Genomic DNA, 17,939 nt, shown 5'->3' with positions numbered 1-17,939 from the left:
TCCCAGCGACCCTCTACAAGGTCACATAGGTGTGGGGTCCATTTGTGGTTCGCATTCCACTTTTGGAGTATATGGTTTGTGTTGCCCCTATCCCTATGTTTCCCCATTGCATCCTATTGTAACTATACATTGTTTGCACTGTTTCCTAAGACTATACTGCATATTTTTGCTATTGTGTATATATATCTTGTGTATATTTCCTATCCTCTCACTGAGGGTACACTCTAAGATACTTTGGCATATTGTCATAAAAATAAAGTACCTTTATTTTTAGTATAACTGTGTATTGTGTTTTCTTATGATATTGTGCATATGACACTAAGTGGTACTGTAGTAGCTTCACACGTCTCCTAGTTCAGCCTAAGCTGCTCTGCTAAGCTACCATTATCTATCAGCCTAAGCTGCTAGACACCCTATACACTAATAAGGGATAACTGGGCCTGGTGCAAGGTGCAAGTACCCCTTGGTACTCACTACAAGCCAGTCCAGCCTCCTACATTGGTTGTGCAGTGGTGGGATAAGTGCTTGAGACTACTTACCACTCTTGTCATTGTACTTTTCATAAGAGAAAAATATACAAAACAAGGTCAGTGTATATACACATAGCCAAAAAGGTTTGCATTTCCTCTTTTCACTCTTTTCTAAGTGCTGAAAAGTACCTCTAAACTTTCAAAAAGTTCTTAAAAGTTTAAAAAGTTTTTTTCTGTCTTTCCAAAAAGTTCTGAAAACTTTTTTCTCTTTTTCTATCACTTTAACTCTCTCTAAAAATGTCTGGCACAGGCCAAAATGGTGATCTGTCCAAACTTGCATATGACAACCTTAGCTGGAAAAGAGCAAGGAGTCTCTGTATAGAGAGAGGTTTGAGTGTAGGGAAGAATCCTTCCTTGGAACTGTTACTTAACATGCTCAGAGAACAGGATAAGGCCATAGGTGCCCCATCTGTTGAAAAAGTACCTAATAGTTCTCAATCTGATTCAGGGACTCCCCCAGGAAAAGATTCAGGAAAGAAACTCCCTAGCCTGCCCATTACTAGACACTCTAGCATAGTTGGGAATGATGATGAGCCACACCATACAAATAGTGTTGTCTCACATCATAGCAAAAGCATTTATTCTCACCATACTGGTAGTAATGTTTCTGTTAACCAAGCTGTTAGGGTGGCTTCTGTAAGGGACAGGTCTCCTTCTGTTCATTCCCATCATACCTCTGTATCTAGGAATGTCCCTCCCACCAACCCTGATGACAGAATGTTAGAGAGGGAACTCAATAAGTTGAGGGTGGAACAAACCAGACTGAAGCTTAAAAAGCAACAGCTGGATTTGGATAGACAGTCTTTTGAATTAGAGAAGGAAAGACAGAAGTTGGGTTTAGATACCCATGGTGGCAGCAGCAGTATTCCCCATAGTCATCCTGCAAAAGAGCATGATTCCAGGAATCTGCACAAGATAGTTCCCCCTTATAAGGAGGGGGATGACATTAACAAGTGGTTTGCTGCACTTGAGAGGGCCTGTGTTGTACAGGATGTCCCTCAAAGGCAGTGGGCTGCTATCCTATGGCTATCATTTAGTGGAAAAGGTAGGGATAGGCTCCTTACTGTGAAAGAAAATGATGCTAATAATTTCCAAGTTCTTAAGAATGCACTCCTAGATGGTTATGGCTTAACCACTGAACAGTACAGGATAAAGTTCAGAGAGACCAAAAAGGAGTCTTCACAAGACTGGGTTGATTTTATTGACCATTCAGTGAAGGCCTTGGAGGGGTGGTTACATGGCAGTAAAGTTACTGATTATGACAGCCTGTATAACTTGATCCTGAGATAGCATATTCTTAATAATTGTGTGTCTGATTTGTTGCACCAGTACTTGGTGGACTCTGATCTGACCTCTCCCCAAGAATTGGGAAAGAAGGCAGACAAATGGGTCAGAACAAGAGTGAACAGAAAAGTTCATACAAGGGGTGACAAAGATGGCAACAAAAAGAAGGATGGTAAGTCTTCTGACAAGGGTGGGGACAAATCTAAAAATGAGTCTTCATCAGGCCCACAAAAACACTCTGGTGGGGGTGGTGGGTCCAAATCCTCCTTTAATCAGAACAAGGAAAAGAAACCATGGTGCTATTTATGTAAAATAAAAGGCCATTGGACAACAGATCCCAGTTGTCCAAAGAAAGGCACCACAGCTCCTACCACTACAACCCCTACTGCTACACCTAGTGTCCCTACTAATAGCAGTAGTGGTGGGAGCAAACCTACTAATAGCCAATCCAAGGGAGTAGCTGGGCTCACTTTTGGTAATTTAGTTGGGGTTGGTCTGATTAGGGAGACCACAGAGGCTACTTTAGTCTCTGAAGGGGCTATTGATTTAGCCACTTTGGTTGCTTGCCCCCATAACTTGGAGAAGTACAAGCAACTAACCCTAATAAATGGTGTTGAGGTCCAGGCCTACAGGGACACAGGTGCCAGTGTCACAATGGTGATTGAGAAGCTGGTGCACCCTAAACAACACATACTTGGACACCAGTACCAAGTAACCGATGCTCACAACATAACACAAAGCCACCCCATGGCTGTTGTAAATCTCAACTGGGGGGGGGGTAACTGGTCCAAAGAAAGTTGTGGTAGCTTCAGATTTACCTGTAGACTGTCTATTAGGGAATGATTTGGAGACATCAGCTTGGTCAGATGTGGAGTTGGAGGCCCATGCAGCAATGCTGGGCATCCCAGGGCATATTTTTGCTTTGACAAGGGCTCAGGCCAAAAAGCAAAAAGGACAGGGAAGCTTGGATCCTGGAACAATGGACCAAGTGCTCCCTAAAGCTAGGGCTAGTAGAAGCAAACCACTTCCTACTATCCCTCCCTCTACAGTGGATTCAACTTCTGAGGAAGAAGAATTCCCTCCCTGTGCAGAACCTACACCAGAGGAGCTGGAAGCAGACACTGCTGAGCTTTTGGGTGAAGAGGGGGCTGCCAGAGAGGAGCTGAGTGTGGCACAGCAAACCTGTCCCACATTAGAGGGTCTCAGACAGCAAGCTGTCAAACAGGCTAATGGGGATGTCAGTGACTCTCACAGAGTTTACTGGGAGGACAACCTCTTGTACACTGAGCATAGGGATCCTAAACCTGGAGCTGCCAGGAGATTAGTGATTCCTCAGGAGTACAGAAAGTTCCTCCTAACACTGGCACATGACATTCCCTTAGCTGGGCATCTAGGACAAATGAAAACTTGGGACAGGCTTGTTTCCCTGTTTCATTGGCCTAGGATGTCTGAGGACACAAAAGAATTTTGTAAGTCCTGTGAAACCTGTCAAGCCAGTGGCAAGACAGGTGGCACCCCAAAGGCACCCCTTATCCCACTGCCTGTGGTTGGGGTTCCCTTTGAAAGGGTAGGGGTTGACATAGTTGGCCCCCTTGACCCTCCTACTGCTTCAGGCAATAGGTTTATCTTAGTGGTAGTGGACCATGCCACAAGATATCCTCAAGCTATTCCTTTAAGGACCACTACAGCACCTGCAGTGGCAAAGGCCCTCCTGGGAATATTTTCCAGGGTGGGCTTCCCAAAGGAAGTAGTATCAGACAGAGGAAGCAATTTCATGTCTGCATACTTAAAGACCATGTGGAAGGAGTGTGGTGTAACGTACAAGTTCACAACACCCTATCATCCACAAACAAATGGACTGGTGGAGAGATTTAATAAAACTCTCAAAGGCATGATTATGGGTCTCCCTGAAAAACTCCGCAGGAGATGGGATATCCTTCTACCATGCCTCCTTTTTGCCTACAGGGAGGTACCCCAGAAAGGAGTGGGCTTCAGCCCCTTTGAACTTCTTTTTGGACACCCTGTTAGGGGTCCACTCACACTTGTAAAGGAGGGTTGGGAACAACCTTTAAAAGCTCCTAAGCAGGATATTGTGGATTATGTACTTGGCCTCAGATCAAGGATGGCTGAGTACATGAAAAAGGCCAGTAAAAACCTTCAGGCCAGCCAAGAGCTCCAGAAGCAATGGCATGATCAGAAGGCTGTTTTGGTTCAGTACCAACCAGGGCAGAAAGTGTGGGTCTTGGAGCCTGTGGCCCCAAGAGCACTCCAAGATAAATGGAGTGGTCCCCACACAATTGTTGAAAAGAAGGGAGAAGTCACCTATTTAGTTGACTTAGGCACTGCCAGGAGTCCCCTTAGGGTGCTCCATGTCAACCGCCTGAAACCCTACTATGACAGGGCTGATCTCACCCTGCTCATGGCAACTGATGAGGGACAGGAAGAAGACAGTGATCCTCTACCTGATCTCTTCTCTTCCACAGAACAAGATGCTCTTGTGGAAGGTGTAGTTTTGGCTGATTGTCTTACTGCTGAGCAGAAAGATAATTGCATAAATCTCCTAGCACAATTTTCAGAACTCTTCTCTACTGTGCCAGGCACCACTTCTTGGTGTGAGCACACTATAGATACTGGAGACAGTTTACCTGTCAAAAGTAAGATCTATAGGCAGCCTGACCATGTCAGGGACTGCATAAAGCAAGAAGTTCAGAAAATGTTGGAACTAGGAGTGGTTGAGCACTCTGACAGTCCATGGGCTTCTCCTGTGGTACTGGTACCAAAACCCAATTCTAAAGATGGAAAGAAGGAAATGCGGTTTTGTGTAGACTATAGGGGTCTCAACTTGGTAACCAAAACTGATGCTCACCCTATACCCAGGGCAGATGAGCTCATAGATACACTGGCATCTGCCAAGTATCTAAGCACTTTTGATTTGACTGCAGGGTATTGGCAGATCAAATTGTCAGAAGATGCTAAACCTAAGACTGCATTTTCTACCATTGGAGGACATTACCAGTTTACTGTAATGCCTTTTGGTTTGAAAAATGCACCTGCCACTTTTCAGAGGTTGGTGAACACAGTCCTGCAAGGGCTGGAAACTTTCAGTGCAGCATATTTGGACGATATAGCTGTCTTTAGCTCCAGCTGGGATGATCACCTGGTCCACCTATGGAAAGTTTTGGAGGCTCTGCAAAAGGCAGGCCTCACTATCAAGGCTTCAAAGTGCCAGATAGGGCAGGGTAAGGTGGTTTATCTGGGACACCTTGTTGGTGGGGAACAGATTGCACCACTTCAGGGGAAAATCCAAACAATTATTGATTGGGTTCCCCCTACCACTCAGACTCAGGTGAGAGCCTTCCTAGGCCTCACTGGGTATTACAGGAGGTTCATTAAGAACTATGGCTCCATTGCAGCCCCTCTTAATGACCTCACATCCAAGAAAATGCCTAAAAAGGTATTATGGACAGCAAACTGTCAGAAAGCTTTTGAGGAGCTGAAGCAGGCCATGTACTGCACCTGTCCTGAAAAGCCCTTGTTACTCTAAAAAATTCTATGTCCAAACTGATGCATCTGAATTAGGAGTAGGGACAGTCCTATCACAACTTAATTCTGAGGGCCAGGATCAACCTGTTGCTTTTATTAGTAGAAGGTTGACCCCTAGAGAAAAGCGTTGGTCTGCCATTGAGAGGGAGGCCTTTGCTGTGGTCTGGGCTCTGAAGAAGTTGAGACCATACCTGTTTGGCACTCACTTCATTGTTCAGAAAGACCACAAACCTCTACTTTGGCTAAAACAAATGAAAGGTGAAAATCCTAAATTGTTGAGGTGGTCCATATCCCTACAGGGAATGGACTATACAGTGGAACATAGACCTGGGAGTAGCCACTCCAATGCAGATGGACTCGCCAGATATTTCCACTTAGATGATGAAGACTCATCAGGTCATGGCTAGTCTTATTGTCCTTCGTTTGGGGGGGGTTGTGTAGGAAAGTACCATCTTGCCTGGCATGTTACCCCCATTTTTCACTGTATATATGTTGTTTTAGTTGTATGTGTCACTGGGACCCTGGTAACCCAGGGTCCCAGTGCTCATAAGTGTGCCTGAATGTGTTACCTGTGTAGAGACTATCTGTCTCACTGAGGCTCTGCTAACCAGAACCTCAGTGGTTATGCTCTCTCATTTCTTTCCAAATTGTCACTGACAGGCTAGTGACCATTTTTACCAATTTACATTGGCTTACTGGAACACCCTTATAATTCCCTAGTATATGGTACTGAGGTACCCAGGGTATTGGGGTTCCAGGAGATCCCTATGGGCTGCAGCATTTCTTTTGCCACCCATAGGGAGCTCTGACAATTCTTACACAGGCCTGCCACTGCAGCCTGAGTGAAATAACGTCCACGTTATTTCACAGCCATTTTACACTGCACTTAAGTAACTTATAAGTCACCTATATGTCTAACCTTTACCTGGTAAAGGTTAGGTGCAAAGTTACTTAGTGTGAGGGCACCCTGGCACTAGCCAAGATGCCCCCACATTGTTCAGAGCCAATTCCCTGAACTTTGTGAGTGCGGGGACACCATTACACGCGTGCACTACATATAGGTCACTACCTATATGTAACTTCACAATGGTAACTCCGAATATGGCCATGTAACATGTCTATGATCATGGAATTGCCCCCTCTATGCCATCCTGGCATAGTTGGCACAATCCCATGATCCCAGTGGTCTGTAGCACAGACCCTGGTACTGCCAAACTGCCCTTCCTGGGGTTTCACTGCAGCTGCTGCTGCTGCCAACCCCTCAGACAGGCATCTGCCCTCCTGGGGTCCAGCCAGGCCTGGCCCAGGATGGCAGAACAAAGAACTTCCTCTGAGAGAGGGTGTGACACCCTCTCCCTTTGGAAAATGGTGTGAAGGCAGGGGAGGAGTAGCCTCCCCCAGCCTCTGGAAATGCTTTCTTGGGCACAGATGTGCCCAATTCTGCATAAGCCAGTCTACACCGGTTCAGGGACCCCTTAGCCCCTTCTCTGGTGCGAAACTGGACAAAGGAAAGGGGAGTGACCACTCCCCTGACCTGCACCTCCCCTGGGAGGTGTCCAGAGCTCCTCCAGTGTGCTCCAGACCTCTGCCATCTTGGAAACAGAGGTGCTGCTGGCACACTGGACTGCTCTGAGTGGCCAGTGCCACCAGGTGACGTCAGAGACTCCTGCTGATAGGCTCCTTCAGGTGTTAGTAGCCTATCCTCTCTCCTAGGTAGCCAAACCCTCTTTTCTGGCTATTTAGGGTATCTGTCTCTGGGGAAACTTTAGATAACGAATGCATGAGCTCAGCCGAGTTCCTCTGCATCTCTCTCTTCACCTTCTGATAAGGAATCGACTGCTGACCGCGCTGGAAGCCTGCAAACCTGCAACATAGTAGCAAAGACGACTACTGCAACTCTGTAACGCTGATCCTGCCGCCTTCTCGACTGTTTTCCTGCTTGTGCATGCTGTGGGGGTAGTCTGCCTCCTCTCTGCACCAGAAGCTCCGAAGAAATCTCCCGTGGGTCGACGGAATCTTCCCCCTGCAACCGCAGGCACCAAAAAGCTGCATTACCGGTCCCTTGGGTCTCCTCTCAGCACGACGAGCGAGGTCCCTCGAATCCAGCGACTCTGTCCAAGTGACCCCCACAGTCCAGTGACTCTTCAGTCCAAGTTTGGTGGAGGTAAGTCCTTGCCTCACCTCGCTGGGATGCATTGTTGGGAACCGCGACTTTGCAGCTACTCCGGCCCCTGTGCACTTCCGGCGGAAATCCTTTGTGCACAGCCAAGCCTGCGTCTACGGCACTCTAACCTGCATTGTACGACTTTCTAAGTTGGTCTCCGGCGACGTGGGACTCCTTTGTGCAACTTCGGCGAGCACCGTTTCACGCATCCTCGTAGTGCCTATTTCTGGCCTATCTCTGGGTGCTACCTGCTTCAGTGAGGACTCTTTGTCTTGCTCGACGTCCCTTCTCTCTTCAGGTCCAATTTGCGACCTCCTGGTCCCTCCTGGGCCCCAGCAGCGTCCAAAAACGCCAAATGCACGATTTGCAGCTAGCAAGGCTTGTTGGCGTTCTTTCGGCGGGAAAACACTTCTACACGACTGTCCACGGCGAGCGGGATCCGTCCTCCAAAGGGGAAGTCTCTAGGCCCTTTCGTTCCTGCAGAAACCTCAGCTTCTTCTGTCCAGTCGAAGCTTCTTTGCACCCGCAGCTGGCATTTCCTGGGCATCTGCCCATCTCCGACTTGCTTGTGACTTTTGGACTTGGTCCCCTTGTTCCACAGGTACCCTAGATTGGAAATCCACAGTTGTTGCATTGCTGGTTTGTGTCTTTCCTGCATTATTCCTCTAACACGACTACTTTGTCCTTAGGGGAACTTTAGTGCACTTTGCACTCACTTTTCAGGGTCTTGGGGAGGGTTATTTTTCTAACTCTCACTATTTTCTAATAGTCCCAGCGACCCTCTACAAGGTCACATAGGTTTGGGGTCCATTCGTGGTTCGCATTCCACTTTTGGAGTATATGGTTTGTGTTGCCCCTATCCCTATGTTTCCCCATTGCATCCTATTGTAACTATACATTGTTTGCACTGTTTTCTAAGACTATACTGCATATTTTTGCTATTGTGTATATATATCTTGTGTATATTTCCTATCCTCTCACTGAGGGTACACTCTAAGATACTTTGGCATATTGTCATAAAAATAAAGTACCTTTATTTTTATTATAACTGTGTATTGTGTTTTCTTATGATATTGTGCATATGACACTAAGTGGTACTGTAGTAGCTTCACACGTCTCCTAGTTCAGCCTAAGCTGCTCTGCTAAGCTACCATTATCTATCAGCCTAAGCTGCTAGACACCCTATACACTAATAAGGGATAACTGGGCCTGGTGCAAGGTGCAAGTACCCCTTAGTACTCACTACAAGCCAGTCCAGCCTCCTACACCTCCTGTCTGGTGACGTTGGGTAGCGGTCCTGCAGGGGTGTAAAAGTATGATTATTGCATCTCTGTGTGTCATGGTGTGCAATGGGTGGGTGACCGTGTACACCAGTGCTAGCATTCCTGTGTGGGGGCTTGTATGATGATGGTTGAGGGGGGTGTTATGGGTATGTGCAGTGGACATGCTTTAGTGATGGGTGTCCATGCTTTGTTGTGTCATGCAGGGCTTGGTGTTGGGATGGGTGGTTTGTGTTATTAGTACACTTGTGAGGAGTTGGAGTGAAAGGGGAGGGGGCGATGGTGGGGGTCTGTGATAGCATGCAGGTAGGGTGGCGGATATGATAGTTAAGATTTGACTTACCAGAGTCCATTCCTCCACCGACTCCTGCGAGGCCCTCAGGATGCAGAATAGTCAAGACCTGCTCCTCCCATGTTGTTAGTTGTGGGGGAGGAGGTGGGGGTCCGCTGCCAGTCCGCTGTACCGCTATGTTGTGCCTTGAGACCACGGAACGCACCTTCCCCCGTAGGTCGTTCCACCTCTTCCTGATGTCGTCCCGATTTCTTGGGCGCTGTCCCACTGCGTTGACCCTGTCGACTATTCTTCGCCATAGCTCCATCTTCCTAGCTATGGAGGTGTGCTGCACCTGTGATCCAAATAGCTGTTGCTCTACCCGGACGATTTCCTCCACCATGACCCTGAGCTCCTTCTCCGAGAACCTGGGGTGTCTTTGCTGTGCCATGGGGTGGTGTAGGTGATGTGTGGGGTGGTGTATGTGGTGATAAGTGTGGTTATATGTAGTGGTGTGTGGTGTTTTGTGCGTGGAAGTAGTGTGGGTGATGGTGTTGAGTGCCTGTGGCTGCTAGTTTGTGGATGGTGGTGTCTCTCTCTGGCCTTTTTTCTGAATTTCTGGTCGTAGGGGTTTGTGGGTGATGTGGGTGTGTGTTTTATATTGTGTTGGGTGTGTGGGAGTGGTATGTGTATGTGTATGTGTATCAGGTGTGTGTATTTCGAATTGTCCAATGTGGCTGTGTTTTGTAAGAGTGTGTGTATTTTGAGCGCGGCGGTGTGCACCGCCAATGGAATACCCCTGTTGAAAGACAGCCGCGTGGATTCGTGGGTTGTGATAGCATGGGCGTATTTCTGTTGGTGTGACGTGGAGGTTTTGTTTTCGCCAGTTTATCACTGACCTTTGGTGTGGCGGACTTGTGTGGGTGTCTGAATTTTGTCGGATTTCGGGATGTGGGTCGTAATAGCTGTGGTGGAATTCCGCGTCGGTGTGTTGGCGGTCTTCTGCACGGCGGTAAGCGGCTTTTACTGCCAATGTTGTTATGACCCCCATTGTCTTTTACCTATGTGTTTTGGTCTGGAGTGTAATGGGTGTATGTAGAGTGGAGTGGAATTATGTGGGTTGTTAGTTGTGGAATTGTGTTGGGTGTAACTGTGTATAGTGGAATGTATTTGTGTAGTGGAATTATGTGGCATGGTGAATAGATAGGGGTGATACTTGCACAGAAGATACAGAGGGATAAGGTAGTTTGTTTAGGTGAAAAAAAAACTCATGCAAAATAGCCAAAAACCCATAATAAGGATTAAATGGTATTATACTCGCATAACAAAATACTGGGTTTAGTAATAAGTCATGGAACAGCTCCAACTGAATGGTTTCAATATTCCCAGAATGTAGATGTAAGAGTTGCTCTCTCTTTGAGACTTTTAACCATTTTTATACCAGGGGTTAGGTTTTTCATCACCTTCAGTGACTGCAGGCCAGTTTAATGATGTGCATGTTGCAAACATCTGGAATAGAGCCACAGCATGGCTGTTGTACAGTGCACAATGCTGGCTACATTTTGGATTGGTCAACATCCAGGGCCCAGGTGTCAGAGATTTACAACTGCAGGTTACCTCTTGCCTTTAAAGTTTGGAATCCACAAAGGCTTCCAGTAACCCTTTTGTCCCAGTTTCCAAATGTACACTCGCTCAACAAGTGTGAGAAGGTAGCCTCTTTCTAGCCTTGTTACCCCCACTTTTGGCCTGTTAGTGAGTGTATGTCAGGGTGTTTGTCACTGTTTTCACTGTCTCACTGGGAACCTGATAGCCAGGCCTCAGTGCTCATAGTGAAAACACCATGTTTTCAGTATGGTTGTTATGTGTCACTGGGATCCTGCTGGTCAGGACCCCAGTGCTCATAGGTTTGTGGCCTATATGTATGTGTCACTGGGACCCTGTCACACAGGACCCCAGTGCTCATAGGTGTGCATGTATGTGTTCCCTGTGTGGTGCCTAACTGTCTCACTGAGGCTCTGCTAACCAGAACCTCAGTGGTTATGCTCTCTCATTACTTCCAAATTGTCACTGACAGGCTAGTGACCATTTTTACCAATTTACATTGGCTTACTGGAACACCCTTATAATTCCCTAGTATATGGTACTGAGGTACCCAGGGTATTGGGGTTCCAGGAGATCCCTATGGGCTGCAGCATTTCTTTTGCCACCCATAGGGAGCTCTGACAATTCTTACACAGGCCTGCCACTGCAGCCTGAGTGAAATAACGTCCACGTTATTTCACAGCCATTTTACACTGCACTTAAGTAACTTATAAGTCACCTATATGTCTAACCTTTACCTGGTAAAGGTTAGGTGCAAAGTTACTTAGTGTGAGGGCACCCTGGCACTAGCCAAGGTGCCCCCACATTGTTCAGAGCCAATTCACTGAACTTTGTGAGTGCGGGGACACCATTACACGCGTGCACTACATATAGGTCACTACCTATATGTAGCTTCACCATGGTAACTCCGAATATGGCCATGTAACATGTCTATGATCATGGAATTGCCCCCTCTATGCCATCCTGGCATTGTTGGTACAATTCCATGATCCCAGTGGTCTGTAGCACAGACCCTGGTACTGCCAGACTGCCCTTCCTGGGGTTTCACTGCAGCTGCTGCTGCTGCCAACCCCTCAGACAGGCAGCTGCCCTCCTGGGGTCCAGCCAGGCCTGGCCCAGGATGGCAGAACAAAGAACTTCCTCTGAGAGAGGGTGTGACACCCTCTCCCTTTGGAAAATGGTGTGAAGGCAGGGGAGGAGTAGCCTCCCCCAGCCTCTGGAAATGCTTTGTTGGGCACAGATGTGCCCAATTCTGCATAAGCCAGTCTACACCGGTTCAGGGACCCCTTAGCCCCTGCTCTGGCGCGAAACTGGACAAAGGAAAGGGGAGTGACCACTCCCCTGACCTGCACCTCCCCTGGGAGGTGTCCAGAGCTCCTCCAGTGTGCTCCAGACCTCTGCCATCTTGGAAACAGAGGTGCTGCTGGCACACTGGACTGCTCTGAGTGGCCAGTGCCACCAGGTGACGTCAGAAACTCCTGCTGATAGGCTCCTTCAGGTGTTAGTAGCCTTTCCTCTCTCCTAGGTAGCCAAACCCTCTTTTCTGGCTATTTAGGGTCTCTGTCTCTGGGGAAACTTCAGATAACGAATGCAAGAGCTCATCCGAGTTCCTCTGCATCTCCCTCTTCACCTTCTGATAAGGAAACGACCGCTGACCGCGCTGGAAGCCTGCAAACCTGCAACATAGTAGCAAAGACGACCACTGCAACTCTGTAACGCTGATCCTGCCGCCTTCTCGACTGTTTTCCTGCTTGTGCATGCTGTGGGGGTAGCCTGCCTCCTCTCTGCACCAGAAGCTCCGAAGAAATCTCCCGTGGGTCGACGGAATCTTCCCCCTGCAACCGCAGGCACCAAAAAGCTGCATTACCGGTCCCTTGGGTCTCCTCTCAGCACGACGAGCGAGGTTCCTTGAATCCAGCGACTCTGTCCAAGTGACCCCCACAGTCCAGTGACTCTTCAGCCCAAGTTTGGTGGAGGTAAGTCCTTGCCTCACCTCGCTGGGCTGCATTGCTGGGAACCGCGACTTTGCAGCTACTCCGGCCCCTGTGCACTTCCGGCGGAAATCCTTCGTGCACAGCCAAGCCTGGGTCCACGGCACTCTAACCTGCATTGCACGACTTTCTAAGTTGGTCTCCGGCGACGTGGGACTCCTTTGTGCAACTTCGGCGAGCACCGTTTCACGCATCCTTGTAGTGCCTGTTTCTGGCACTTCTCCGGGTGCTACCTGCTTCAGTGAGAGCTCTTTGTCTTGCTCGACGTCCCCTCTCTCTGCACGTCCAATTTGCCACCTCCTGGTCCCTCCTGGGCCCCAGCAGCGTCCAAAAACGCCAAACACATGATTTGCGTGTAGCAAGGCTTGTTGGCGTCCTTCCGGCGGGACAACACTTCTGCACGACTCTCCGAAGCAAGAGGGATCCGTCCACCAAAGGGGAAGTCTCTAGCCCTTTTCGTTCCTGCAGAAACCTCAGCTTCTTCTGTCCAGTCGAAGCCTCTTTGCACCCGCAGCTGGCATTTCCTGGGCATCTGCCCATCTCTGACTTGCTTGTGACTTTTGGACTTGGTCCCCTTGTTCCACAGGTACCCTAGATTGGAAATCCACAGTTGTTGCATTGCTGGTTTGTGTCTTTCCTGCATTATTCCTCTAACACGACTATTTTGTCTTTAGGGGAACTTTAGTGCACTTTGCACTCACTTTTCAGGGTCTTGGGGAGGGTTATTTTTCTAACTCTCACTATTTTCTAATAGTCCCAGCGACCCTCTACAAGGTCACATAGGTTTGGGGTCCATTCGTGGTTCGCATTCCACTTTTGGAGTATATGGTTTGTGTTGCCCCTATCCCTATGTTTCCCCATTGCATCCTATTGTAACTATACATTGTTTGCACTGTTTTCTAAGACTATACTGCATATTTTTGCTATTGTGTATATATATCTTGTGTATATTTCCTATCCTCTCACTGAGGTTACACTCTAAGATACTTTGGCATATTGTCATAAAAATAAAGTACCTTTATTTTTAGTATAACTGTGTATTGTGTTTTCTTATGATATTGTGCATATGACACTAAGTGGTACTGAGGTAGCTTCACACGTCTCCTAGTTCAGCCTAAGCTGCTCTGCTAAGCTACAATTATCTATCAGCCTAAGCTGCTAGACACCATATACACTAATAAGGGATAACTGGGCCTGGTGCAAGGTGCAAGTACCCCTTGGTACTCACTACAAGCCAGTCCAGCCTCCTACAACAAGTACATTTGCATTTACAAAAATCTTCGTGCAGATCCCATGCGTTTTCTAACTTTTTTTCCAATGGGGAAAACAATTTTTCCTTGTGGAGAAACTTCTACCCTTATACGTGCAGAGATTTTGGGGTATTTTCTGCCCATTGCACCCTGAAAGGGGATTTAATTCAGCCTGGAACTTGGAGTAAATCTCCATCTGGGTGGAAAAGGGTAGTGTTTGTGAATACCAAACACATTACTTTGGGTACCTGTGTAAAGTTTCATGTATTCCTGTGCTGAAAAACTCTCCTCCCACTCCTGGGATTACTAAAGGTAATCTAATACGTGTAAATCCCGCTACCCTTGCGTATTATCACCTCACATTAAAATATGATGCTGGAATGAATCTCATGCAATGATGGGGATGGACATTCAATTCCACACTGATGGCTTTAAATCTATTAATTAGTGCAAACTGGAAATTTAATTTTCACTTGCATTGGAAAGGGATGTTTAAGAACAAGGAAAAATAAACATATATAAGAAAAACCTCCCCTGAAGAGGTACACTAATTAGTCCTTTGGGGCGATCGTACAGTGAAGATTTCGTCTGCCTGGTGCATTTACAGGGACACCCACGGCACCTGCTTTGATCCAGGCCGGTGTTGCTGTTCGGCTTGAATGAGAGCAGGTGCCATGGGTGTCCCCATCAAAGGAGTCCCTAGTGGTCTAAGTACATTCACCGGAGCCCACAGAAACAAAGACCATTTCAAAGTTACATTCCGCACAGATCTCCTAGATTAACATGCTCATTCTGAATGTTCCTCCCCATAAATGCTGAAAGGTTAGACTTGCTAAAATTTCTGCCCAGATAAGAAAAGGAATTGCTTTCTGAGGAAAGATTTGCCACTGAGGCTTGGAAATGTCGCATGAAATATCAATTCACAACGTATTCTTGTCATGCGTCAGCTGCTGATGATAAAGAGTATAAGATAAATTGCTTTTACTGGTTCTGGATTTTGCTGTTTGTGTTTTTTCAGGGGTGTGATAGAAGGTAAGGCAGTGGTGAAAGATGGCTTCCCTGCAGTCTGCTGACAGGAACCTAAACACGAGCATTTCAATGCAACGGGTCTCGCATTTGCTCCAGTTAGAGCTACTAGCTTTGTAAACTCCTAACCGGACTTTTCTTCCACACAAATAAAAATAAAAAACGCAGCGTCATCGCGCTATGTAAACCCCAGCGCGATCACTCTGCGTTTTTTTTTCATTTATGTGGAAGAAAAGTCCAGTTAGGAGGTTACAAAGCTAATAGCTCTAACTCGAGCAAACGCGAGACCCGTTGCATTGAAAAAGCTTGTTCTTGATGTTAACTAAATCAGGCACGTTAACCTTGCACAGCACTGGTATTTTTAAACACAGATTGGTATGGCTCTAATTGTTGCAGCTTGTGCTTTTTATAGCAGGGCCAAAAATACTTTTCTATATTTAGCCCTGTGAACGTTATAACAAAAGAAGCCTAAAATGTGGTTTGAATTTGTTTGCTTGAGCTCGTGCTGTATTGATCAATTTTGTTCTGGAACGAGAAAAACATAATGAACTATAGCTGTAGAGGAGAGAGTCGGGTCTCGTGTATCTAATGTACACGCTGCTTTACGCAGGGACTCCTCGGAGGCAAAGTAAGAGAGGAAAACTGTGGTGTTTGGGTTAATGAGCCTTATGGCACCGGTTGATCTCTGAAGGGAGCTGTCAGACGAGTAACCCCTCAGAGAACACAAACACAGCAAGCACAAATCAACCCACAACTGCAACAGGTCTCATGTTCGCTCGAGTTTCAGCTATTAGCGTTTTCTTGCCACCAACTGAAAATAAAAAGTAAAACAGTTGACAATAAGCGCCCGGTTCAAAGCGACACCATGAACTCGCAGAGACAGACAAAAGGAACAAGCATTTGCAATGCAAGAACAGAAAATGCGCAAGGGAGAGTAAGGAATGGAGTAAACAAAGTCACACATGACTGCAGATGAAAGTAAGTAATAGACTAGAGCCCTGTAAACAGAAACAGCCTGGAGCCACTGAAACATCCAGCGCTCTGGTCAAATGCTATGAGCCTAAGAAAAAAGTAATCCCTAAGCACATGCTACATAGACACAAGTGGAAGGGTACAAGTACTAGGGCCATGCTCCAGGGGAGGGTACAACTGTGGAAAAGGTGGGACACAGAGCAAGGATTGACCACTACCAAGCAAGGATTTTTTAAGGACACTGAAACAAACCAGTGAAAAAGCAGAGCCCCCACAAAGAAGTATAGAAGTATATACTAAAGTATATAGAAGAGGTCTCAAATGCTCGACCTAAAAAGCATCACAAAGAGAGACAGCAGAAACCTGTAAAGTGAGCTGAAGGGGCAGCGGGTGGCTTTAAATGGATTGAAGAGGCCCGAGACGGCTTCAGGATTATGCCGCCTCAGTATTCCGTGATCACACATTTAATGGCAGCAGCCGCGTGTTTAAGAGGAGGGCTTTGGGCACCGGCACGTTTTTATTTACAAATTAAGCACTGAATACAAGTATATTTTTCATCATTACCTTTTTGCTGACACAGTCCCTTAGGGGACCATACAAGGCCTGGGGATCGAGGTAGGTTAACCCCGTCCCTTTTGCTTTTTGCTTTTGGCTCTGGGAGCAAAAATAAGGTACTGCAGGGCCCTTCTTCGGGGACTTTGGGTGTTAAGAAAGGGGGAGCCACTCTCCCTGAGTAATCTGTCACATTAAAAAAAGTATCCCATACCTTTTCCCATTTCTTTAGAAAACCAGTGTGCCCTCTGGCTATCACCCTGCTATGAAAGAAATAGTTTGCTTTGTTAGACCATCGACCACTCTAGTATTTTTATTATGACTTTTTCATTTTTCTCCAGCTTTCTGCTTGTCCACCGAGTTGACTAATAGCAGCTGCAACATGAAACGTGCTATGAAAATCTCAAAGTGGATGCACTTTTTGGGAACACGAAAAACAGTACCAACGTTATTAAGAAAACAAACAAAAATTCCTTTTGGATGTAACCTCTGACCTAACTATAACATTCACAACAAAAAAATAAATAACTTAGATTCTGTGTTTGTATGCATATCACAACTTTGGTGCCTTAGGATGACAGAAATACAGCTGATGTCCTTCATGTAATCTTCCGCCTATGTAGTCCCACGAGAAAAACAAATGTTACAAAAATCATGTGAAATAAACTCATCATTTCTAGGTCTAATTCAGAACATGGTCCGCAGGGTGGACAATCTGGGGGAGTTTTTGATTGAGGAGGACTAGGACTTTTGACCTCACCTCTATTTCTTGAGTAAATCAATAACCAGCAGTGACTGTCCTGCCCAAAACAAGAAACTCACTATTTTGAATTTCTCGTCTAATCACTGTCACAGATTCCCCACTACAGAGGATGAAATACACAAACTGCCTGGAGTTAACAATCTTTAACTCAGCTGTCTCCTCAGGTAGTGAAATAAAGTTTACTTACCGTCTGGATTCACACGCACATCCAGGAAAGAGCTGTGTTTCTTGTCTGCTGGCGTAGATCCCGTTTTTAAAGTTTTTTCTCTGTAGCTTACAAGTAGAATATTTATTCAGTCAGAATGGTGATGAACAAAACACTTCTAATCATTGACTTGTAGCTCTGAAGAGAGAAAAGCAAGGCAACTGATTATGTATAGTCTGGTTTGCAGTAGACTCCTCCTACTCTCCAGCTCTCCACCCACCTTTTACCATCTCTTCTACCTGAGAAAATGCAAATTACCTGCTTTCTGACTGTACATAAAACTAAATATAAACAGAAGCAAACCCAAGCAGAAATACAGGCAGATGCAGCAACCAGACGCAACACTCACACATAAATATAGAGTGAAATACTGACACAAGTAGATTCACAGAAGCAAGCACACACAGACCTGGGCACACAGGCTCACACTCGTGCTCACACATAAATATAGAGTGAAATACTGACAGTAGATTCACAGGAGCAAGCACACACAGACCTGGGCACAC

The 17,939-nt window shown here is 46.5% G+C and overlaps 1 protein-coding gene across 1 annotated transcript in view; it reads right to left on the bottom strand.

The window, feature by feature from the left end:
* The window catches only part of LOC138278716 (CD5 antigen-like), a 254,240-nt gene extending 236,681 nt beyond the window's left edge, over window positions 1-17,559 (bottom strand). Inside the window, exon 1 of the mRNA XM_069219294.1 lies at window positions 17,416-17,559. The gene's annotated coding sequence lies outside the window, so the exon portion shown is untranslated. The remainder of the gene's footprint in view (window positions 1-17,415) is intronic.
* Between the last annotated feature and the right edge of the window lie 380 nt (window positions 17,560-17,939).

The sequence above is a fragment of the Pleurodeles waltl genome, unplaced genomic scaffold (assembly GCF_031143425.1).
Source record: "Pleurodeles waltl isolate 20211129_DDA unplaced genomic scaffold, aPleWal1.hap1.20221129 scaffold_54, whole genome shotgun sequence".
NCBI lineage: Eukaryota > Metazoa > Chordata > Amphibia > Caudata > Salamandridae > Pleurodeles > Pleurodeles waltl.
The sequence above is the reverse complement of the archived record's forward strand: the minus strand, read 5'-3'. Positions and strand labels throughout refer to the sequence as shown.